The sequence below is a fragment of the Mustela nigripes genome, chromosome 14 (assembly GCF_022355385.1).
Source record: "Mustela nigripes isolate SB6536 chromosome 14, MUSNIG.SB6536, whole genome shotgun sequence".
Lineage (NCBI taxonomy): Eukaryota > Metazoa > Chordata > Mammalia > Carnivora > Mustelidae > Mustela > Mustela nigripes.
In genome coordinates, this window is record NC_081570.1 from 74,850,562 (window position 1) to 74,859,901 (window position 9,340).

Here is a 9,340-nt window from a genome sequence, read left to right on the forward strand (position 1 = left end):
CAGACCACAATGCTCTAAAGCTAGAACTCAACCACAAAAGGAAGTTTGGAAAGAACCCAAATACATGGAGACTAAACAGTATCCTTCTAAAGAATGAATGGGTCAACCGGGAAATTAAAGAAGAATTGAAAAAAATCATGGAAACAAATGATAATGAAAATACAACGGTTCAAAATCTGTGGGACACAACAAAGGCAGTCCTGAGAGGAAAATATATAGCGGTACAAGCCTTTCTCAAGAAACAAGAAAGGTCTCAGGTACACAACCTAACCCTACAACTAAAGGAGCTGGAGAAAGAACAAGAAAGAAACCCTAAGCCCAGCAGGAGAAGAGAAATCTTAAAGATCAGAGCAGAAATCAATGAAATAGAAACCAAAAAAACAATAGAACAAATCAACGAAAGTAGGAGCTGGTTCTTTGAAAGAATTAATAAAATTGATAAACCCCTGGCCCGACTTATCAAAAAGAAAAGAGAAAGGACCCAAATAAATGAAATCATGAATGAAAGAGGAGAGATCACAACTAACACCAAAGAAATACAAACTATTATAAGAACATACTATGAGCAACTCTACGGCAATAAATTTGACAATCTGGAAGAAATGGATGCATTCCTAGAAACATATAAACTACCACAACTGAGCCAGGAAGAAATAGAAAGCCTGAACAGACCCATAACCAGTAAGGAGATTGAAACAGTCATTAAAAATCTCCAAACAAACAAAAGCCCAGGGCCAGATGGCTTCCCGGGGGAATTCTACCAAACATTTAAAGAAGAACTAATTCCTATTCTCCTGAAACTGTTCCAAAAAATAGAAATGGAAGGAAAACTTCCAAACTCATTTTATGAGGCCAGCATCACCTTGATCCCAAAACCAGACAAGGATCCCACCAAAAAAGAGAGCTATAGACCGATATCCTTGATGAACACAGATGCGAAAATACTCAACAAAATACTAGCCAATAGGATTCAACAGTACATTAAAAAGATTATTCACCACGACCAAGTGGGATTTATTCCAGGGCTGCAAGGTTGGTTCAACATCCGCAAATCAGTCAATGTGATACAACACATCAATAAAAGAAAGAACAAGAACCATATGATACTCTCAATAGATGCTGAAAAAGCATTTGACAAAGTACAACATCCCTTCCTGATCAAAACTCTTCAAAGTGTAGGGATAGAGGGCACATACCTCAATATCATCAAAGCCATCTATGAAAAACCCACCGCAAATATCATTCTCAATGGAGAAAAACTGAAAGCTTTTCCGCTAAGGTCAGGAACACGGCAGGGATGTCCATTATCACCACTGCTATTCAACATCGTACTAGAGGTCCTAGCCTCAGCAATCAGACAACAAAAGGAAATTAAAGGCATCCAAATCGGCAAAGAAGAAGTCAAATTATCACTCTTCGCAGATGATATGATACTATATGTGGAAAACCCAAAAGAATGCACTCCAAAACTGCTAGAACTTATACAGGAATTCAGTAAAGTGTCAGGATATAAAATCAATGCACAGAAATCAGTTGCATTTCTCTACACCAACAGCAAGACAGAAGAAAGAGATATTAAGGAGTCAATCCCATTTACAATTGCATCCAAAACCATAAGATACCTAGGAATAAACCTAACCAAAGAGACACAGAATCTATACTCAGAAAACTATAAAGTACTCATGAAAGAAATTGTGGAAGACACAAAGAAATGGAAAAATGTTCCATGCTCCTGGATTGGAAGAATAAATATTGTGAAAATGTCTATGCTACCTAAAGCAATCTACACATTTAATGCAATTCCTATCAAAGTACCATCCATCTTTTTCAAAGAAATGGAACAAATAATTCTAAAATTTATATGGAACCAGAAAAGACCTCGAATAGCCAAAGGGATATTGAAAAAGAAAGCCAACGTTGGTGGCATCACAATTCCGGACTTCAAGCTCTATTACAAAGCTGTCATCATCAAGACAGCATGGTACTGGCACAAAAACAGACACATAGATCAATGGAACAGAATAGAGAGCCCAGAAATAGACCCTCAAATCTATGGTCAACTAATCTTCGACAAAGCAGGAAAGAATGTCCAATGGAAAAAAGACAGCCTCTTCAATAAATGGTGCTGGGAAAATTGGACAGCCACATGCAGAAAAATGAAATTGGACCATTTCCTTACACCACACACAAAAATAGACTCAAAATGGATGAAGGACCTCAATGTACGAAAGGAATCCATCAAAATCCTTGAGAACACGGGCAGCAACCTCTTCGACCTCTGCCGCAGCAACATCTTCCTAGGAACAACGCAAAAGGCAAGGGAAGCAAGGGAAAAAATGAACTACTGGGATTTCATCAAGATCAAAAGCTTTTGCACAGCAAAGGAAACAGTTAACAAAATCAAAAGACAACTGACAGAATGGGAGAAGATATTTGCAAACGACATATCAGATAAAGGACTAGTGTCCAGAATCTATAAAGAACTTAGCAAACTCAACACCCAAAGAACAAATAATCCAATCAAGAAATGGGCAGAAGACATGAACAGACATTTCTGCAAAGAAGACATCCAGATGGCCAACAGACACATGAAAAAGTGCTCCATATCACTCGGCATCAGGGAAATACAAATCAAAACCACAATGAGATATCACCTCACACCAGTCAGAATGGCTAAAATCAACAAGTCAGGAAATGACAGATGCTGGCGAGGATGCGGAGAAAGGGGAACCCTCCTACACTGTTGGTGGGAATGCAAGCTGGTGCAGCCACTCTGGAAAACAGCATGGAGGTTCCTCAAAATGTTGAAAATAGAACTGCCCTATGACCCAGCAATTGCACTATTGGGTATTTACCCTAAAGATACAAATGTAGTGATCCAAAGGGACACATGCACCCGAATGTTTATAGCAGCAATGTCCACAATAGCCAAACTATGGAAAGAACCTAGATGTCCATCAACAGATGAATGGATCAAGAAGATGTGGTATATATACACAATGGAATACTATGCAGCCATCAAAAGAAATGAAATCTTGCCATTTGCAACAACATGGATGGAACTAGAGCGTATCATGCTTAGCGAAATAAGTCAAGCAGAGAAAGACAACTATCATATGATCTCCCTGATATGAGGAAGTGGTGATGCAACATGGAGGCTTAAGTGGGTAGAAGAATAAATGAAACAAGATGGGATTGGGAGGGAGACAAACCATAAGTGACTCTTAATCTCACAAAACAAACTGAGGGTTGCCGGGGGGAGGGGGTTTGGGAGAAGGGGGTGGGATTATGGACATTGGGGAGGGTATGTGATTTGGTGAGTGCTGTGAAGTGTGTAAACCTGGTGATTCACAGACCTGTACCCCTGGGGATAAAAATATATGTTTATAAAAATAAAAAATTTAAAAAATAAAAAAAATAAAATGTGATTGTAAAGATTGTTTAAAAAGTTAAAGAATGCAGAGAGTTTAAAACAACTTAAGAAGGGTGCCTGGGTGGCTCAGTGGGTTACGCTTCTGCCTTCAGCTCAGATCATGATCTCAGGGCCCTGGGATGGAGTCCCACATTGGGTTCTTTCCCTCTCTCTCTGCCTGCCTCTCTGCCTACTTGTGATCTCTCTTTCTCTGTTAAATAAATTTTAAAGATCTTTTAAAAATAAAATGAAATAAAAGACTTAAGAAAATATAGCTAGCTATATATATGGAAGTCGTGTTTATGAACTCCAACTCTGTATTTGTTTTGATAATCCACACTCCTCTCAAGTCTTTGAAGCTCAAGTGTCCTAGCACTAAGGAAGGCCACTGAAAAACCCGAGTAGTGTGACTCTCCACATACAACATAAAGTTATTCTACTGCCATCTTAAAATCTTCAATCATTTGCATTAGTAAAAAATGTAGATATATTCAATGATGTTATCAAGAAATAAACTAGGTTAATTGAATTGAATATAACCTACCTGTACATGTACATGATTGTTTGGACTGCACACAATGGCCATGTGTTTTGCATATTGTTGTTTTCTAGGGGAAGATGGATTGCAGTTTTGATTAATTGTACTAATTCTCAGACTCAGAACTATGTAATTTTTTAGGCCCCTTTCATATCCTATATAAGCCTTCTTTGGAGATCTTGAAAATGACTTTCAAAAACTGAAATTAGTTTTCTTTCTAATCCCCTAGAGACCAATGCAGTGAATTTCATCATACTATGATGATTAAAAATGCTAAAATGAGTCATGATATAATTAGGAATTTCTTTGTTCAAATCAAACCTCATGAACTACATCTAACACCAGTTCCATTTATAAAAGCAGTCCATCCTTCTTGATGCTGAAGAAAAATTTTGGCAAGGGAAAAATATTATAACTTTAGGTGTATTTATTAGTCAGTCAAATCTTTCTTCCTTTCCTTTTTTTTTAAGTAAATGGTGATATAGTATCTCAGGTGATTTGGCAACCTATACAAAGACACAGTAGAAGAAAACAAGAAAAATTATGAGAACTATAGGGAAGCCATTATAGCTGAAAAACAGGTGACAAAAGGAAGAAACTTTTACTGTCTTAACAGCTGGTAAAACAATTTCTCTAAGAGGGTAACACCACATTTTTCAAGAAGTATTTTAACAACCCACTTGGGATGAGAGATGAGACCCCACCAGACATGTCAAGTTAAAAATGATGGCACTGAGCAGGAATGGGATCTCAAAATAGAAGGACACTTTGTTTTGTTGAACCCTTAGATGGAGTTGGGAATGTACATTTATAAAGAGGATCTAGGGCAAAGCCAAATCACTCAGGATAATAAAGAGATGAGTGTAAAGAGATTGGGGAAGGGACACAGGAAGGGGGGGTATAGATCCAGGAAGGCTGTATACCTTGGAAGAAAAGTAGAGACAAAGGAAAAAAGAAATCTTAGAGGAGTGTCAGAGCTGAGAAAGAACTTTGGAGAAGAAATGTCAAATAGTGAGTTGGGGCGTTGCTGCTATACCACACATGCTAGGAGATTCCTTTCATCTTCTCTGTGAATTCTGTGTTTCTTACCAAGACTTTTGTAGAGATGGGCTCAACATATAGAATGTGAAGATATGCAAAAGTTCTATGTCCATGTGGGTGTAAAATAAAAACAAAGGTTGCTTTCATAGAGGAGACAGCTGGTATCTGGGCTCATATGCAGTGTAACAACAAAGTGAGAAAGGATGAGCCTGAAAGAATAAACAGGATGATTTCATGAGAGGTCATGTGAGACATTTTAAAACATAAGCCCCTTGGAGCACTGGCGTGGCTTAGTCTTAATCTCAGGGTTGCGAATTCAGGCACCACATTGGGCTCCACACTGGGCATGGAGTCTACTTAAAAAAAAAAAAAAAAAGTGTGCCCCTTATCGTAGGGCAAATAAAGAACAGTCACAGAGATTTCAAAAGAAAAACGATACAATCAAGGTTATAGTTTAGAAAGATGACTCTAGCAGCAATTCAGAGAATGGGTTGGAGGAAGAAATGCTAGAGTCAAAGGAAAGTTGCAAAACTTTGCAGCAGTCAAGGCAAGACATGTCAATGACCTATGCTGGTTAGAGTAACAGTGAAGATGGGGAGAACTGGACAACCCGGACACATTAAAGTTTAAATCAGTACGTCTTGATGATTGATTGGATAGAGGCAAAAGGATTATCAACCTTATGGATTGTCCAGGACTAAAGAGGTTCCCAAGACATGAGACTTTCAGTTTTAAAATTAAGACAGCTCCAGGCAAGCCATTCCAGGTTTTATGGAACTGTGGGGGTTCCACGGATGTGAAATTTTTCATACAAACACCAAAAAAAATCTGGGAAAACAGGGGTGAATTTGTCACTTTAATGGGGGGTGAAGTTGTGGGTGAGTGAGGTGACACCTAATTTCTGGCTGGAGAATGGAGATACCAGTCACTGAGACAGGCAAGGCAGGAAAAAAAAAAAAAAAGGAAAAAGAAAAAAAAATAGATTCAGGTGGGAAGAAAATGTTGAGTTTTATTTTTGGACATGTCCAGTTTCAAGGACTTACAGAACACCAAAGAAGAAATATCTAGAGGGCAATTAAGTCCTTTTAAGTATCTGGCACTTGGCAGGTTCTCTTATGTCGACCACCTAAGAGTTGTGCTGTAAGAAACAACATCTCCCCTTCCTCTCTGCCATCTGCTTGGCAGTCACAAAGCAGCAACCATGCATGAATGCATCTCCATCCATGTTGGTCAGGCTCACGTCCAGATTGGCAATGCCTGCTGGGAACTCTATTACCTAGAACATGGCATTCAGCCCAATGGCCAGATTCCAAGTGACAAGACCATTAGGGGAGGAGATAACTCCTTCAACACCTTCTCCAGTGAGACAGGAGGTAGGAAGCATGTGCCTAGGGAAGTGTTTGTAGACCTGGTACCCACAGTCACTGATGGCATTCACACTGGCAACTACCACCAGCTCATCCACCCTGAGCAGCTCATCACAGAAGAGGAAGATGCTGCCAATAACTATGTCAGAGAGCTCTACACCATTGGTAAAGAAATCATTGACCTTGTCTTGAACTGAATTCGGAAACTGGCTGACCAGTGCAGGTCTTCAGGGCTTCTTGGTTTTCCACAGCTTTGGAGGGGGAACTGGCTCCGGGTTTACCTCTCTGCTGATGGAATGTCTCTAAGTTGATTATGGCAAGAAGTCCAAGCTGGAATTCTCCATTTACCCAGCTATCCAAGTTTCCACAGCTGTAGTCAAGCCCTACAGCTCCACCTTCACTACCCATACCACCTTGGAGCAATCTGATTGTGCTTTCAGAGTAGACAATGAGGTCATCTGTGACATCCGTTGTAGAAAGCTCGATATTGAATGCCAAACAACACTAATCAAAAAAGGTTGATAGGTCAAATTGTGTCCTCCATCACTACTACTCTCAGATTTGAGAGAGCCCTGAATGTTGATCTGAGAGAATTCCAGAACAACCTCAGGCCCTATCCTCACATCTACTTCCCTCTGGACACTATGCCCCTGTCATCTCTACTGAGAAAGCCTACCATGAACAGCTTTCTGTAGCAGAGATCACCAATGCATGCTTTTGAGCCAGTGAACCAGGTGGTGAAGTGTGAGCCTCACCACAGTAAATATGTGTCTTGCTGCCTGTTATACCATGAAATGTGGTTCCCAAAGATATCAATGCTGCCATTGCCACCATCAAGACCAAGTATACTATCCAGGTTGTGCACTGGTTCCCCTCTGGTTTCCCAGTTGGCATTAATTACCAGCCTCCTGGTGGAGACCTGGCCAAAGTACAGCGAGCTGTGTGCCTGCTGAACACAACCACAGCCATCACTGAGGCCTAGGCTTGCCTGGACTGCAAGTTTGACCTGATGTATGCCAAGTGTGCCTTTGTTCACTGGTATGTGGGGGAGGGCATGGAGGAAGGACAGTGTTTTGTTTTTTTTTTTTTGAGGCCCATGAGGACATGGCTGTCGTTCAGAGGATTATGAAGAAGCTGATGTGGATTCTGTTGAAGGAGAGGGTGAAAAAGGAGAAGACTACTAAAGTTAAAAATATCACAAAGGTGCTTCTTTTACAGGGAAGCTTGTTCTGTTTTAAACTTGAAAAGTTGTGCTCTGATGAGCTGATTTGTGCGTAGCAGTGTATAGTCTCATATACAATGCTAACCTATGCTTTAAAACACATGCTCTGTTATAGACCCAAGCTGTCCATTTCTCCGATGGGCTTGAATAAAGTATTTCCAGTCTTAAATGAATAAAAGGAAAAAAGAAAGAGAAAAAATTAGATTTAAAATATAGTGTGGAAGTTACTGGCATATAGATGGCTCCTGAAGCTATGTGAATAAGTAAGACTTCCCAGGGATAGTTTATACCAGAGAAAAGGAGAGAAGAAAGAAAGAGAAGAGAATAATGGAAAATGGGGGGAGGGAAGGAAAGGGAACTGAGGATAGAGTCCTGTGAAATACCAATAGTTTCAAGATATATAAAGGTGACTGAGATGGAGCAGCTATAATGTGAGATAAAAATTAAGACTACATGGTCTAGAATTCAGGGAAAGAAAATGCTGGAAGAATGTGAGGTCAGCGTCAAGTGCTGCACACAGATCAGGTAAGATAAAGGCTGAAAATTATCTTTTGGATTTAACAACATGGTCATTATTGATCTTGGTGAAGGCAGCTTTAAGACAAATGGGAGAGAGGAGCTAGACTGAAGAATGAATGGCAGATAAGAAACAGAGTTAAAGGGTAAAAAACCCAAAAACAAACTCCTTCAAAAAGTTTCCAAGGAAGGAGCTATAAATGGAATAGATGAAGGGAGATATAGGGTTAAGGAAAATGTTTTTATAATGGGTACCTTAGTCGAAGTCTTCCAGGAAACACACCTGAAGTGAGGATTAAAACACTATTCTTCATGGAACACCCAGATGGCACAAACAGCCAATTCTTGGTTTCAGCTCAGGTCATAGTCTCAGGGTCATGGGATCAAGCCCCACATTGGGCTCAGTACTCAGCACTGAGTCTGCTTGAGATTTTTCTCTCCCTTTCCCTCTGTCCCTCCTACTTGTGCTCTCTCTCTAAAATAAATAAATAAATCTTAAAACAACAAACAAACAGACAAAAACTATTCTTCTTTTGTGAGATGCTAGCCCAGGGAAATGAGGATAAGGAAAGGAGGAACAAAGCAAGGAGAGATGCAAACCAATGTGATGAGTTGCACCAAGCACTGATGGCCACTTCATAATGATCTGTGAAGACACACAGTAGGATGTTCAGCAGGTGTGTCTGCAGGCCCTGTCAGAGGGCTGTACAAAGCAAGCACACCTCAGAGCAGTCTGCGTTGGGTAAGCAGGAACATTGGGAATTCATCTTTTGCTACTCTTTAATCTCATTGGTCAATATTCATCCTACAAGAAACTTTCTCCTCCACACTTCCAGGCTATGTCATCCAATCCCCTAGCAGTCATCAAGAAGTCAGATTCCATGCCCTGAGTCTAGTCATTAATCCAATCTGAATGAAACAGTCAATGCACCCTGGAACAGAGAGCTCAGTGTGTGGGCCATGGGAACAAGGCAGGCTCAAGGCTCTAACTCAGACTGCAGCAAAGATGCAGTCTGATGGCAGTGGTGACAGACAACACAGTCCAGGGTCAAGCAATATCTTTATTTTTTTTAAAGTGATCAAGAGAGTCTAAGAAGATGCCCAAAATTTGTGTTAAAAATAGTAGAAAAGATTCAACATACTTAAATGTCACTGGAATTGAATCAATAGAGTAGAAGCTGAAGGTACAGGAGAGAAGGAGTCTTGTTGACAGAAAGGTTTGGTACTAAGAAAGAAAATAGGTA

At 40.0% G+C, this 9,340-nt stretch overlaps 1 pseudogene; it reads left to right on the top strand.

The window, feature by feature from the left end:
• Positions 1-5,788: 5,788 nt before the first annotated feature.
• On the top strand, positions 5,789-9,036 carry LOC132002009 (tubulin alpha-1A chain-like; annotated as a pseudogene).
• The last annotated feature ends 304 nt before the right edge of the window (positions 9,037-9,340 follow it).